This window comes from Engystomops pustulosus, chromosome 3 (genome assembly GCF_040894005.1).
Source record: "Engystomops pustulosus chromosome 3, aEngPut4.maternal, whole genome shotgun sequence".
Classification (NCBI taxonomy): domain Eukaryota; kingdom Metazoa; phylum Chordata; class Amphibia; order Anura; family Leptodactylidae; genus Engystomops; species Engystomops pustulosus.
In genome coordinates, this window is record NC_092413.1 from 188,380,091 (window position 1) to 188,397,674 (window position 17,584).

Here is a 17,584-nt window from a genome sequence, read left to right on the forward strand (position 1 = left end):
ATATTTTCTTTTTAAAATTTATATATATTAAAAGCTCATTTTTATACACTTTTCCAAGTTTTGGACTTTCATATCTTAAAGAGTGTTGGTAAAATAGGTTGGGGAATCACATTATCCACCTATCTTGCTGTACTATTTATGGAGTAGAGGCGACTCAGTGGTTAGCACTATAGCCTTGTAGTGCTGGGTCCGGGGTTAAAGTCCCATCCAGGTCAACATCTGCAAAGAGTTTGTACGTTCTCTCTGTGTTTGCTTGGGTTTCCTCTGGGTCCTCCGGTTTCCTCCCACACTCCACATACTGGCAGGTTGATTAGATTGTGAGCCCCATTGGGACAGGGACTGATTTGGCAAGATCTGTGTAACTCTGCGTTATCTGTGTGCGCTATATAAATAAAAAGGAAAAGCAAAAGTAAAAAAAGAAGAAAAGTGATGAGGGAAGTTGCAGCAGCACCTGTTCTGCTGTTAGAGAGAGGAGGGAAAGTCATGTTCCAGCAATTACTGTCAGCAGAATAAATCTTCACTAACATAGAGTGTATGATAAGTGTGTTCTGGACAATCATGACACATCTTTACCAGTGGCGTAACTAGAAGCTGATGGGCCTCAGTGCAAAGTCTGTGCCAGGCCCCCGACTTTACTGTATGGTTTATAGTAATAGTCTTCTCATATCGGAAAGTGACACCATAAGGGCCCTCTAAACCTCTTGGGCCCTGGTGCAACCGCAACCTTTGCACCCTCTAAAGTTATACCCTGATCTTTACCCCAGGGTTTATTAAGTATTGGACAACTTTGAATCTAACCTGACGGATATGTATTTTCTGTTAAAAAGGTACCAAATAGCATTTACCAAAAAACTAGAATTGTGGTTAGATCCTCCTGAAAGCATCAGAAGCTCTTCTGAAAATCTGAATGCCATTGACCAGCAGGCCCACGTCTATTTGATCTAGACTTTGTTATGTTAATGTACAATGGAATACTTATCACAATGATAACAATGAAATACTTATAGGTCTGATTGTACAAAAGAATCCTGACCTATAAATCACTGTGTTTCTTGTTGCACATGCTTGGGTAGCTGCATTTCCTTTCATTGCAGTGAGATATGCACAAATGGATTAGTTATTCAGTGTTGTTTTACTGGGTACACGCATTCCTCTTCACTGGTTACGCCAAACTCCCCTGGAAGTAAAGTAGTTAAGGTGTTCTCACCCCTCCCTGCCTGGCGTTATCTACATACATGCAGAGACACATATGCAGAGTCATCTGCTATCTAGCCTCATTCACATGCCTATAACTTCACAAACAAAGCTGCAAGATTTGTGCAAGGGATTTTACATGAACCGCACCTCCACTGCAAACTTTATGGGAGGTAGAATTTTTTTTCAATTCCAAATTAAAATATCTATTCAAATATTCAAGGTCAGTCTATGCAAATCTCGAGAGCCAGATATTGTACAAAATCAACTAAATTCCTTGCATTACTTTGTTGTGGGTTCATATCTAACCAGGGATATCATAAACATAGTATACAGTATATGTGTTCCAACAAGTTACAGACATACAAGTGTAAGGGTGGGTCCACACGTTCAGTTTTTCAGATGCAGTTTTTGATGCCCAAACCAGGAGTGGAGTGAAAATAGGGGAGAAGTAACTCTTCTTAATGATGAGTCCTAACCCATTGTAATCCTCACCTACTTTTGGCGTCAAAAACAGAATCTGAAAAACTGAACTTCCTCAAGGAGACCTACCATCAAAATCAAGCATGGATAATTCATAAATTCAGGCACTGTGACTGTAGTAATGTTCTTATATTTGTTATCCATGGTCTCCTTCCTTCTAAAATCTAAAATGATGCCAATGAGCCAGAAAGTCCCCCGCCCCCTGCTCCTGCTTGGCAATCCCCCTCCCTCTGCCTCTTACTGCAGGAAGTTCCATTACACAGTGGGAGGGGAAAGTGCCCCTTCCACATTGTAACAGCCTGTGAAGCTTATTAACATAATTTTAAATGTTCATATTGTAATTTCTGGACTGTTACGTGGTAGCACCCTTTGAATTTGTATATGTAATCCTGTTAAGAATAGAATGTTATAGATCAATGAGAGTTGAGTAGATTGTACATATTGTGAGACACTGAAGGGGTTAACTGTGGATGGGCGGTATATTTCCCCTAGGTTTTCCTATTATGCAAGGCCTGAGTGCTGAGGTTGTGTTGTCCAGCACCTTGGACACAGGTGGTGGGAGCAGCCTAATCAGTCTGCATAAAGTGGCTGAGCAGAGCAGAGAGTGTGGTCTCTCTGAAAGGAGGCTGGAGAGCACACAGCCCTGACCTCTGTGCCTGGAGCAGCGACTTATTTTATGTACTAGTGGTGAGTTAGAGAAACTCTGTTTAGTTAGCACCCTGACGGGTAGGATTTTGTTTGTTTAATGCCTGAATGTAAAGGCTGTTTTATTTTGCTGCTGCAATAAACGCAGGCGAGACCTGTTTTGGACTGTACCTTGGTGTCACTGTCTTGAACTGCATCACAGCACCCCGCTACCACGGTCTCTACTGGGCCAAATCTCCCACAATATGGACACATTTACTAAGAATGGTCCAAACTGCACTAAGTGTGGCTTGCCTGTGTATGAATCTGGCGCTCCTCGAACTGGCCCGACAGAGTGCACTACTTTTTTTCTGGTCTATCTTTAACATGGAGCGTGTGGCCCACTTCTGTCGAACTCGCATGTTAAATGTGGCGTACAGTCCGACTGAGCACCGGAATGCCCCCTAAAATGTGCCTCATGAAGACCAGTGCAGCTGCACCACAAAAGGGTCGCGTGCGACATATTTGTTGTGCGGACACTTCTTAAATACCTGTGCAAGCAGTTTGCACTAGAAAGAACATGCAAAGTCCAACAGAAAACTGGCGCAGAGCCCTTTGTAAATGTGCCCCATAGTGTCCTATCTTCAAGTAGCATGTTATAGAGCAGGAGGAGCTGAGCGATTGTCGGCTTGCAAACGACACAAATAGGGGGGGGGGGGGCGTCAGACAACCCGACGGATTCGTACTACGCACAGGATTCAACATTTCAAATTGTGTCACAAGACACGCACTTGCATGCACCGGGAAGAAGATGGTGAACTCTGGCGGACCTCGGCGGGGAAGTGACGGATGATGCAGGAACTCGGGCGCACGAGCTACGTGAATCATGCCGGACTTCGTCTTCGTCAGGCGGTCTGGATCGGGGATCGCCCCATTGTGTCACAGTGAAAGATATTAAACCCTACTATGGTATCTAAAAAGTACTATAGTATAGATATAGTACTAACAACCACATAACAGCTATAATGTATACCATGATATCATAGTTTAGGAATAATAACAACAATTTTTATCAAACCTCATCCCTATTTTAGTCTTAATTCTCCTCTGGATCCACACTCTCTCTATAGGAGCGTAATGGCTGGATTATTGGTGGTCACTTATCACTACAGGAGCTTCCATGGTGGTCATCACTGAGCCTTTCCACAAATACTAAAAAAATATATATATAAAAATAAAACTAAATATAATTTTAAATATTTTGAGAGAAGGGAAATATCCAAGGACTTTTTTTCCGATAAAGTTACGTAATCTACTAAAATCTATGTATAGTTGTATTCTGGGCCACCATTCCATGGTCATTAGATCATTATATTTCATCACATTCATGGCCTTTAGCTCATGACCACTATAACAAAACATGGAAGTTAGCCTGAAGATAGATTGAAGCCGTTTCTGCCTCTCTCTGGAACATCTGCAGAAGACAATCGGTTAATTCTCCATCCCAGGAGGCCATGGAACAGGTGGCATGTGGCTTTTCACAGCCTTATGTCACATGTGTACCATCTAATATGTATGCAGCGCCGAGCTTATAGGGGTTTAACCCATTGTGTCTCTGGAATTAAAATGAGGACAGTCGTAGGATTGAATCATTGTTTTTGAACTTCTCAAGTTGCTTTTGAGAAACCGATAAGTTTCCTACAGGACGTAGACTTAGGTGACTTAGTAGTCAGGGTGGCATGCAAGAATTTTGTCATGTGCCACAGGAATGTCATAAAACGTGATTGCAGGGGGTGTAAAATGTTTTGGAAGTATTTAATGGCTAATGGTAATTGTGCTGCTTCCAGGAGGAGGATCTTCTTTGCAGTGAGTGTTGTGAAGAGGGGAGAGCGTGCACTAAAAGGAGCAGCGGGGGGCATGTCTGAAACTGGTCCGAGAGGTAAAATAGGGTTACAAGAACTGCCTGTTCACAAGGCCTCAGCGTAGGGGAAAGTGGCTGTAAGAGAGATGGAAAAGAAAATTATTGTGTGCAGGAAACTTCGAATTTTCAGCCAAGTTTTATAGTAGTAAAAGGTTAATTTGGCAGTGCTTTCCATACACACAGACTGGATATTGCAATCTAAGGTTAAAAGACCCAAAAAACATAATTTTATCTCTGCTCAGGCCTCGTTCACATTGTAAAACCTGGACATATATGAAGTGCACTGATACAAGGACTTAAAGGGGTATTCTAGTCTGGGCATTCAAATATAATGAATCTGCCATATATACAGTATTTTTCGGACTATAAGGCGCACCGGAGTATAAGGCGCACCTGATTATAAGGATAAATGACCAGCAGGTGGCAGGCCTGTGCACAGTTCAAGACAGCTATTGTCTGTAAGTATGGTTCATATATAAAGCGCACTGGACTATAAGGCGCACCTTTGATTTCTGAGAAAATCTAAGGATTTTTTTGTGCGCCTTATAGTCCAAAAAATACGGTATACATTTCTTCAATGAGATGTTATTAAATGCTATTAAAAATGTTTTACCTGTGTGAAGATAATTTCTCATAAATGTAGTCATATGGTCCCTTAGAAACAATATAATGACTTTGGATACGACCACCTCTGCTAGAGTGATTGCACAAAGAAACAAAATGTTTTTGTATATGAAATGTCCGGGAGTTACTACATGTTGCACAGCCGTCCTGTGGTAATGATTGCTGAATCCAGGAAGTCAGGCAGGACTCAATAGCGCATGTCTGGCCACTGCTGCCAGAGTGTGGGGTGGTCGTATCTGAGGAAGCTATCTGGTTTCTAGAGGGTAATATTTATGAGAAATTATCTTCACACAGGAACATTTTTTAAAAAAAAACATCCAACTGAAGAAATGTTTACATATGGCAAATAAATTAAATTAAATGTGAAAGCCCAGATGGGAATACCCCTTTAAATATATCATATACAAAATTCATATAAAACACCTGCTGATTTTGTAATTGTTAGTAGAATTTTGTGAACTGACCTTTTTTTTTAAGAGTTGTTAAAAATTTTATTAAAGGATATGCAGCAAACTTCATGAATATGTAATTAGCAATAACAGTGCAGCTTTTATATACTGTACAGTAGACAACACCACTATTATTTCCGTAGTTTTACATAAATGAGGCCCTAAGCACTCATCCTAATTAACCACACGGCTTGAAGGTGTATTCCAAGAGGTTTTTATTTTATTCTTGTTTTATTCTTGTTCCTTTACAAGAAATTGTCAATTATCAGAATATCTGAGTCTGAAACCTGGTGATTATTAAAAATATACAGGCCTGCACACCCCTTTAATGATAAGCCCTGCTCAGGAGAACATATGAGCTGTGCAGGTTCCCTAATATCTACCCTTAGTTCAATGCTTATAAAGTGCTTGTACCATCATGGCAATCCCCTAAGTTCTGCCTTCACAGAACGTTGCAAAAGTTGGCTGTGAAAAAGGGATACTTTCATTTTCTCACAGCCATTTTAAATCTTGCATGGTCTGGCATTTGTTTTTCCCGGATCCACATAAACTTGAAAGGTGTTGTTTTGCATGTGTGAATTGTAGCTTAGGATTTTGCTTTGTTTTGTTTTAACCACATGCAGTTCCTCTGCAGCCCAGCCTTGTCCAGCAAGGTTTACTAGAGTGATGGACAGCCAGTCCGCTCAACTTTTGGGGGCAGCATCCAGGAACTCCTTTATATACCTACCCAGTCCCATTACACCCTGTTGGTTCTACTAGTCTCCTCATACCTGTTCTTTGTTATCTTACTTGCTATCCTGTGTATTCGACCTCTGCTACGTTTACTCAATCTTTAGTGATCTGATTCTGAGCCTTTGCCGCCATCTTGGTGTTGATCCGATTCTGTCTGACTTTGCTTATTTTTCTGTATCTGTATTGTTTGTCCCTCTGTGTCCTTGTGTGATCACTGGTCTGCCTTTGACATCCTGTTACCTGTCCGCTCTACCATCCAGCAGCTGCAAAATGAAGTAAGAGTGAGAAGTGCAGAGTGAGTTTGCCCAGTCTGACAGCTTGCGCCAAGTCTGGTTGCGCTGTGTGCTGGACAGGTAGCTGACCCCAAGATCCTTAGATCAGGAATATATTATAAGACCTTTCCTAATTTTCCCAAATTCTTAACAAAAAATATTCAGCACCTACTGCATTAAACTAACTGTATCAATTTATTATATATTCTTGGAGACCCCCAACTCCACCACAATGGTCACCAACTCCATGACTCCAACTCCACAGCCCTGGGGAAAAATAGGTATAGCTATTGTCCATTTGTATTAAAAGACCCTCAAGTGGCCAAAATTGTGTCTTGACAATGTTCCAGAAGTGAATTACATCATCCTAAATTATCTGGAGAGAGTAGCCAAGTTCTATGTAGATAAACCTCTTTTACTATAAATATGGGTCTTGCGCTGCATATTATGCATTTTCCATGGGAATTGATCTGACTGGATTTAGTGATATGAATGGAGGCCCTTTTTCTCCAAAAAGCAAAAAGCAGCAATATTACAGTTCTGCGATGCTGTTTTGTGGGGAATGTGGTAAAATTAAAAACTGATTACAGTAGTTGTGTGAGCACAGCCCATTATCACTACAGGACACGTAACCAGCCCAGCAGGAATCATTGTAGTGGTGGGGGATTTACCCAGTAAAGAAAAAATATTTTACCAAATTCTGTAGTTTAATTTTTTGAGAAGCCCCTGAAAAGCCATCCATACATTACCAATCCAATTTTGCTAACAATCATATCTTGCATAACATTTTTCTTTCACCAGATTTCCTACTATTACTAATAAAATAAATACATTTGGGACATCCTGTTTAACTCCACCCATACATTACCAAACATATCTTTATTTGTGCAGAACAAAGTATAATTAATGAGAAAACAGACTTTCATCCTACATACAATAAATTGTAAGAGCCCATTTGCTGTACCCAATTCTGGTAAGTAATCAGACCCTCTTACAGGACATCTACCAGCAGGATGTAAGATGGTATGCAAATGAGCCTGAGGGGCTCCAGGCTCCATTAACACCTATGGAGCCTGGAGCCCCTTAGGCTTGTTTGCACATAGTCCTTCATCCTGGTGGTAGACCCTTTAACCAAACCCCACCATGTTCCTCCCATTTGCTTTGATTGACAGTTCCAGAGACATGGGGTGGATTTAGTTATCATTAGTCTAATCATTAAAGGGACGTAAATTGGAAAAAAAGCATTAGAATGTTGTTGCATCTAGAAAATAATCTGAGAAAATTTGCAACAAATGGAACAGAGATAATGACTATTTATGGCTAGTGCATTATTAACACAAAGCATTTCCGTTATTACAATGGAGTTTCCAACCTGTAGAAGAACCTAATTATCAAGGGTTTCTCAACAGATGGCCATGCATAATGCAATAACTTGTCAATCGTTGCATCAAGTGGTGATATCCTATCATGCGCAGCAGACGGTACAGATCATAGTACTTTCTGATATGTTGCTACAAGAAAATTTGCATTACGCATTCGTTTTAGGATACTGATAAAGTTAGATGAATGTGTCCTTCCACGTGACAAAGAGAAAAGCATCATGCCATGCCTTAGTGTATGCAGTGTATATTGTACGTGTGTGTATGTAAAATATGTACAGGCAGCTTTCCCCGCCAGATAGGACATGCAGCCAGGAGAAGAGTCTCTATGCATTCTGTTGACATGAGATCACAAAGGGCGCAGTTTTCAAACAAAGAACTTGCAGCTAAATAGACCATACATAAAAAGACATATGTCTATTGTTAGGGAAAGGGGCAGTTTCATTCATGTGGCGTGGTGCCTGTAGGGGAGAGGCAGTCCCAACAAAGACGCTCTTGTGAGAACAAGCCATGCAATGTAGGATCATCCACAATTATGATGGGAGAATTCATGGACTTGATGTTTATAGTTAAATATGTATCAAACTCATAGCAAAGACTAGTGGTCATACATCATATAGATCCCCTGTCATACATCATATAGATCCCCTGTCATACATCATATAGATCACCTGTCATACATGAAATAGATCCCCTGCCATACCTCATATAGATCCCATGTCATACATCATATAGATCCTCTGTCATACATCATAAAGATATCATGTCATACATCATATAGATCCCCTGTCATACATCATATAGATCCCCTGTCATACATCACATAGATCACCTGTCATACATGAAATAGATCCCCTACCATACCTCATATAGATCCCATGTCATACATCATATAGATCCCCTGTCATACATCATATAGATCACCTGTTATACATGGAATAGATCCCCTGCCATACCTCATTTAGATCCCATGTCATACATCATATAGATCCCCTGTCATACATCATAAAGATCTCATGTCATACATCATATAGATCCCATGTCATACGTCATATAGATCCCCTGTCATACATCATATAGATCCCATGTCATACATCATATAGATCCCATGTCATACATAATATAGATCCCCTGTCATACATCATATATATCTCCTCTCTTACATCATATAGATCCCCTGTCATACATCATATAGATCTCCTCTCTTACATCATAAAGATCACCTGTCATACATCATATAGATCTCCTCTCTTACATCATATAGATCCCCTGTCATACATCATATAGATCTCCTCTCTTACATCATATAGATCCCCTGTCATACATCATATAGATCACCTGTCATACATCATATAGATCTCCTCTCTTACATCATATAGATCACCTGTCATACATCATATAGATCACCTGTCATACATCATATAGATCTCCTCTCTTACATCATATAGATCTCCTCCCATACATCATATAGATCTCCTCTCTTACATCATATAGATCCCATGTCATACATCATATAGACCCCCTGTCATACATCATATAGATCACCTGTCATACATCATATATATCTCCTCTCTTACATCATATAGATCCCCTGTCATACATCATATAGATCTCCTCTCTTACATCATATAGATCACCTGTCATACATCATATAGATCTCCTCTCTTACATCATATAGATCCCCTGTCATACATCATATAGATCTCCTCTCTTACATCATATAGATCCCCTGTCATACATCATATAGATCACCTGTCATACATCATATAGATCTCCTCTCTTACATCATATAGATCACCTGTCATACATCATATAGATCTCCTCTCTTACATCATATAGATCTCCTCTCTTACATCATATAGATCACCTGTTATACATGAAATAGATCCCCTGTCATACATCATATATATCTCCTCTCTTACATCATATAGATCCCCTGTCATACATCATATAGATCTCCTCTCTTACATCATATAGATCACCTGTTATACATGAAATAGATCCCCTGTCATACATCATATATATCTCCTCTCTTACATCATATAGATCCCCTGTCATACATCATATAGATCTCCTCTCTTACATCATATATATCACCTGTCATACATCATATATATCTCCTCTCTTACATCACATAGATCCCCTGTCATACATCATATAGATCTCCTCTCATACATCATATAGATCTCCTCTCTTACATCATATAGATCACCTGTCATACATTATATAGATCTCCTCTCTTACATCATATAGATCCCATGTCATACATCATATAGATCCCCTGTCATACATCATATATATCTCCTCTCTTACATCATATAGATCCCCTGTCATACATCATATAGATCTCCTCTCTTACATCATATATATCACCTGTCATACATCATATAGATCTCCTCTCTTACATCATATAGATCACCTGTTATACATGAAATAGATCCCCTGTCATACATCATATATATCTCCTCTCTTACATCATATAGATCCCCTGTCATACATCATATAGATCTCCTCTCTTACATCATATATATCACCTGTCATACATCATATATATCTCCTCTCTTACATCACATAGATCCCCTGTCATACATCATATAGATCTCCTCTCATACATCATATAGATCTCCTCTCTTACATCATATAGATCATCTGTCATACATTATATAGATCTCCTCTCTTACATCATATAGATCCCCTGTCATACATCATATAGATCTCCTCTCTTACATCATATAGATCCCCTGTCATACATCATATAGATCTCCTCTCTTACATCATATAGATCCCCTGTCATACATCATATAGATCTCCTCTCTTACATCATATAGATCCCCTGTCATACATCATATAGATCACCTGTCATACATCAAATAGATCCCCTGTCATACATCATATAGATCTCCTCTCTTACATCATATAGATCCCCCGTCATACAACATATAGACCCCCTGTCATACATCATAAAGATCTCATGTCATACATCATATAGATCCCCTGTCATACATCATAAAGATCCCCTGTCATACATCATATAGATCCCCTGCCATACCTCATTTAGATCCCATGTCATACATCATATAGATCCCCTGTCATACATCATAAAGATCTCATGTCATACATCATATAGATCCCATGTCATACGTCATATAGATCCCCTGTCATACATCATATAGATCCCATGTCATACATCATATAGATCCCATGTCATACATAATATAGATCCCCTGTCATACATCATATATATCTCCTCTCTTACATCATATAGATCCCCTGTCATACATCATATAGATCTCCTCTCTTACATCATATAGATCACCTGTCATACATCATATAGATCTCCTCTCTTACATCATATAGATCCCCTGTCATACATCATATAGATCTCCTCTCTTACATCATATAGATCCCCTGTCATACATCATATAGATCTCCTCTCTTACATCATATAGATCCCCCGTCATACAACATATAGACCCCCTGTCATACATCATAAAGATCTCATGTCATACATCATATAGATCCCCTGTCATACATCATAAAGATCCCCTGTCATACATCATATAGATCCCCTGCCATACCTCATTTAGATCCCATGTCATACATCATATAGATCCCCTGTCATACATCATAAAGATCTCATGTCATACATCATATAGATCCCATGTCATACGTCATATAGATCCCCTGTCATACATCATATAGATCCCATGTCATACATCATATAGATCCCATGTCATACATAATATAGATCCCCTGTCATACATCATATATATCTCCTCTCTTACATCATATAGATCCCCTGTCATACATCATATAGATCTCCTCTCTTACATCATATAGATCACCTGTCATACATCATATAGATCTCCTCTCTTACATCATATAGATCCCCTGTCATACATCATATAGATCTCCTCTCTTACATCATATAGATCCCCTGTCATACATCATATAGATCACCTGTCATACATCATATAGATCTCCTCTCTTACATCATATAGATCACCTGTCATACATCATATAGATCTCCTCTCTTACATCATATAGATCTCCTCCCATACATCATATAGATCTCCTCTCTTACATCATATAGATCCCATGTCATACATCATATAGACCCCCTGTCATACATCATATAGATCACCTGTCATACATCATATATATCTCCTCTCTTACATCATATAGATCCCCTGTCATACATCATATAGATCTCCTCTCTTACATCATATAGATCACCTGTCATACATCATATAGATCTCCTCTCTTACATCATATAGATCCCCTGTCATACATCATATAGATCTCCTCTCTTACATCATATAGATCCCCTGTCATACATCATATAGATCACCTGTCATACATCATATAGATCTCCTCTCTTACATCATATAGATCACCTGTCATACATCATATAGATCTCCTCTCTTACATCATATAGATCTCCTCTCTTACATCATATAGATCACCTGTTATACATGAAATAGATCCCCTGTCATACATCATATAGATCCCATGTCATTCATCATATAGATCTCCTCTCTTACATCATATAGATCCCCTGTCATACATCATATAGATCACGTGTCATACATCATATAGATCTCCTCTCATAGATCATATAAATCTCCTCTCTTGCATCATATAGATCTCCTCTCTCGCATCATATAGATCTCCTCTCTTACATCATATAGATTTCGTATAGATCTCCTCTCTTACATCATATAGATCTCCTCTCTTACATCATATAGATCCCCTGTCATACATCGTATAGATCCCATGTCATACATCAAATAGATCCCCTGTCATACATCATATAGATCTCCTCTCTTACATCATATAGATCTCCTCTCTCGCATCATATAGATCTCCTCCCTTACATCATATAGATCTCCTCTCTTACATCATATAGTTCTCGTCTCTTACATCGTATAGATCTCATGTCATACATCATATAGATCCCATGTCATGCATAATATAGATCTCCTCTCTTACATCATATAGATCCCCTGTCATACATCATATAGATCTCCTCTCTTACATCATATATATCACCTGTCATACATCATATAGATCTCCTCTCTTACATCATATAGATCACCTGTTATACATGAAATAGATCCCCTGTCATACATCATATATATCTCCTCTCTTACATCATATAGATCCCCTGTCATACATCATATAGATCTCCTCTCTTACATCATATATATCACCTGTCATACATCATATATATCTCCTCTCTTACATCACATAGATCCCCTGTCATACATCATATAGATCTCCTCTCATACATCATATAGATCTCCTCTCTTACATCATATAGATCACCTGTCATACATTATATAGATCTCCTCTCTTACATCATATAGATCCCATGTCATACATCATATAGATCCCCTGTCATACATCATATATATCTCCTCTCTTACATCATATAGATCACCTGTTATACATGAAATAGATCCCCTGTCATACATCATATATATCTCCTCTCTTACATCATATAGATCCCCTGTCATACATCATATAGATCTCCTCTCTTACATCATATATATCACCTGTCATACATCATATAGATCTCCTCTCTTACATCATATAGATCACCTGTTATACATGAAATAGATCCCCTGTCATACATCATATATATCTCCTCTCTTACATCATATAGATCCCCTGTCATACATCATATAGATCTCCTCTCTTACATCATATATATCACCTGTCATACATCATATATATCTCCTCTCTTACATCACATAGATCCCCTGTCATACATCATATAGATCTCCTCTCATACATCATATAGATCTCCTCTCTTACATCATATAGATCATCTGTCATACATTATATAGATCTCCTCTCTTACATCATATAGATCCCCTGTCATACATCATATAGATCTCCTCTCTTACATCATATAGATCCCCTGTCATACATCATATAGATCTCCTCTCTTACATCATATAGATCCCCTGTCATACATCATATAGATCTCCTCTCTTACATCATATAGATCCCCTGTCATACATCATATAGATCTCCTCTCTTACATCATATAGATCCCCTGTCATACATCATATAGATCACCTGTCATACATCAAATAGATCCCCTGTCATACATCATATAGATCTCCTCTCTTACATCATATAGATCCCCCGTCATACAACATATAGACCCCCTGTCATACATCATAAAGATCTCATGTCATACATCATATAGATCCCCTGTCATACATCATAAAGATCCCCTGTCATACATCATATAGATCTCCTCTCTTACATCATATAGATCCCATGTCATACATCGTATAGATCTCCTCTCATACATCATATAGATCTCCTCTATTACATCATATAGATCCCCTGTCATACATCATATAGATCCCCTGTCATACATCATATAGATCTCCTCTCTTACATCATATAGATTCCCTGTCATACATCATATAGATCTCCTCTCTTACATCATATCGATCCCCTGTCATACATCATATAGATCTCCTCTCTTACATCATATAGATTCCCTGTCATACATCATATAGATCTCCTCTCTTACATCATATAGATCCCCTGTCATACATCATATAGATCTCCTCTCTTACATCATATAGATCCCCTGTCATACATCATATAGATCACCTGTCATACATCATATAGATCTCCTCTCTTACATCATATAGATCACCTGTCATACATCATATAGATCTCCTCTCTTACATCATATAGATCTCCTCTCTTACATCATATAGATCACCTGTTATACATGAAATAGATCCCCTGTCATACATCATATAGATCCCATGTCATTCATCATATAGATCTCCTCTCTTACATCATATAGATCCCCTGTCATACATCATATAGATCACGTGTCATACATCATATAGATCTCCTCTCATAGATCATATAAATCTCCTCTCTTGCATCATATAGATCTCCTCTCTCGCATCATATAGATCTCCTCTCTTACATCATATAGATTTCGTATAGATCTCCTCTCTTACATCATATAGATCTCCTCTCTTACATCATATAGATCCCCTGTCATACATCGTATAGATCCCATGTCATACATCAAATAGATCCCCTGTCATACATCATATAGATCTCCTCTCTCGCATCATATAGATCTCCTCCCTTACATCATATAGATCTCCTCTCTTACATCATATAGTTCTCGTCTCTTACATCGTATAGATCTCATGTCATACATCATATAGATCCCATGTCATGCATAATATAGATCTCCTCTCTTACATCATATAGATCCCCTGTCATACATCATATAGATCTCCTCTCTTACATCATATATATCACCTGTCATACATCATATAGATCTCCTCTCTTACATCATATAGATCACCTGTTATACATGAAATAGATCCCCTGTCATACATCATATATATCTCCTCTCTTACATCATATAGATCCCCTGTCATACATCATATAGATCTCCTCTCTTACATCATATATATCACCTGTCATACATCATATATATCTCCTCTCTTACATCACATAGATCCCCTGTCATACATCATATAGATCTCCTCTCATACATCATATAGATCTCCTCTCTTACATCATATAGATCACCTGTCATACATTATATAGATCTCCTCTCTTACATCATATAGATCCCATGTCATACATCATATAGATCCCCTGTCATACATCATATATATCTCCTCTCTTACATCATATAGATCACCTGTTATACATGAAATAGATCCCCTGTCATACATCATATATATCTCCTCTCTTACATCATATAGATCCCCTGTCATACATCATATAGATCTCCTCTCTTACATCATATATATCACCTGTCATACATCATATAGATCTCCTCTCTTACATCATATAGATCACCTGTTATACATGAAATAGATCCCCTGTCATACATCATATATATCTCCTCTCTTACATCATATAGATCCCCTGTCATACATCATATAGATCTCCTCTCTTACATCATATATATCACCTGTCATACATCATATATATCTCCTCTCTTACATCACATAGATCCCCTGTCATACATCATATAGATCTCCTCTCATACATCATATAGATCTCCTCTCTTACATCATATAGATCATCTGTCATACATTATATAGATCTCCTCTCTTACATCATATAGATCCCCTGTCATACATCATATAGATCTCCTCTCTTACATCATATAGATCCCCTGTCATACATCATATAGATCTCCTCTCTTACATCATATAGATCCCCTGTCATACATCATATAGATCTCCTCTCTTACATCATATAGATCCCCTGTCATACATCATATAGATCTCCTCTCTTACATCATATAGATCCCCTGTCATACATCATATAGATCACCTGTCATACATCAAATAGATCCCCTGTCATACATCATATAGATCTCCTCTCTTACATCATATAGATCCCCCGTCATACAACATATAGACCCCCTGTCATACATCATAAAGATCTCATGTCATACATCATATAGATCCCCTGTCATACATCATAAAGATCCCCTGTCATACATCATATAGATCTCCTCTCTTACATCATATAGATCCCATGTCATACATCGTATAGATCTCCTCTCATACATCATATAGATCTCCTCTATTACATCATATAGATCCCCTGTCATACATCATATAGATCCCCTGTCATACATCATATAGATCTCCTCTCTTACATCATATAGATTCCCTGTCATACATCATATAGATCTCCTCTCTTACATCATATCGATCCCCTGTCATACATCATATAGATCTCCTCTCTTACATCATATAGATTCCCTGTCATACATCATATAGATCTCCTCTCTTACATCATATAGATCCCCTGTCATACATCGTATAAATCCCATGTCATACATCAAATAGATCCCCTGTCATACATCATATAGATCTCCTCTCTTACATCATATAGATCTCCTCCCTTACATCATATAGATCTCCTCTCTTACATCATATAGATCTCGTCTCTTACATCGTATAGATCTCATGTCATACATCATATAGATCCCATGTCATGCATAATATAGATCTCCTCTCTTACATCATATAGATCCCATGTCATACATCATATAGATCTCCTCCCATACATCATATAGATCTCCTCTCTTACATCATATAGATCCCCTGTCATACATCATATAGATCCCCTGTCATACATCATATAGATCTCCTCTCTTACATCATATAGATCCCCTGTCATACATCATATAGATCCCATATCATACATCAAATAGATCCCCTGTCATACATCATATATATCACCTGTCATACATCATATAGATCTCCTCTCTTACATCATATAGATCCCCCATCATACAACATATAGACCCCCTGTCATACATCATAAAGATCTCATGTCATACATCATATAGATCCCCTGTCATACATCATAAAGATCCCATGTTATACATCATATAGATCCCATGTCATTCATCATATAGATCTCCTCTCTTACATCATATAGATCCCCTGTCATACATCATATAGATCACGTGTCATACATCATATAGATCTCCTCTCATAGATCATATAAATCTCCTCTCTTGCATCATATAGATCTCCTCTCTCGCATCATATAGATCTCCTCTCTTACATCATATAGATTTCGTATAGATCTCCTCTCTTACATCATATAGATCTCCTCTCTTACATCATATAGATCCCCTGTCATACATCGTATAGATCCCATGTCATACATCAAATAGATCCCCTGTCATACATCATATAGATCTCCTCTCTTACATCATATAGATCTCCTCTCTCGCATCATATAGATCTCCTCCCTTACATCATATAGATCTCCTCTCTTACATCATATAGTTCTCGTCTCTTACATCGTATAGATCTCATGTCATACATCATATAGATCCCATGTCATGCATAATATAGATCTCCT